Source organism: Hirundo rustica, chromosome 15, assembly GCF_015227805.2.
Source record: "Hirundo rustica isolate bHirRus1 chromosome 15, bHirRus1.pri.v3, whole genome shotgun sequence".
In the NCBI taxonomy this organism is placed as follows: domain Eukaryota; kingdom Metazoa; phylum Chordata; class Aves; order Passeriformes; family Hirundinidae; genus Hirundo; species Hirundo rustica.
In genome coordinates, this window is record NC_053464.1 from 8,855,812 (window position 1) to 8,856,081 (window position 270).

Genomic DNA, 270 nt, shown 5'->3' on the forward strand with positions numbered 1-270 from the left:
CACCTTTCTAAAGAAGAGCAGTTTTATTAATAATAAAGCATTGTTTAAGCAAAATTGACAGTATTTTAAGAGCCCATGAGAACTGATTACAGTAAAACTAAGAGTTAAATTGGATTTAGAAGTTACACATAACAAGCCATGGATACTGAATTCTTTACTTTTATTTTTTTATTCAGCTCTGTGTTCACTTGAGATGAGTCATTCTTCCAGTGAGCTCCTTCCAGGAAGGATTCCCCACAATCCTCAGAATGTTTCTCTTTCTCTGCACTA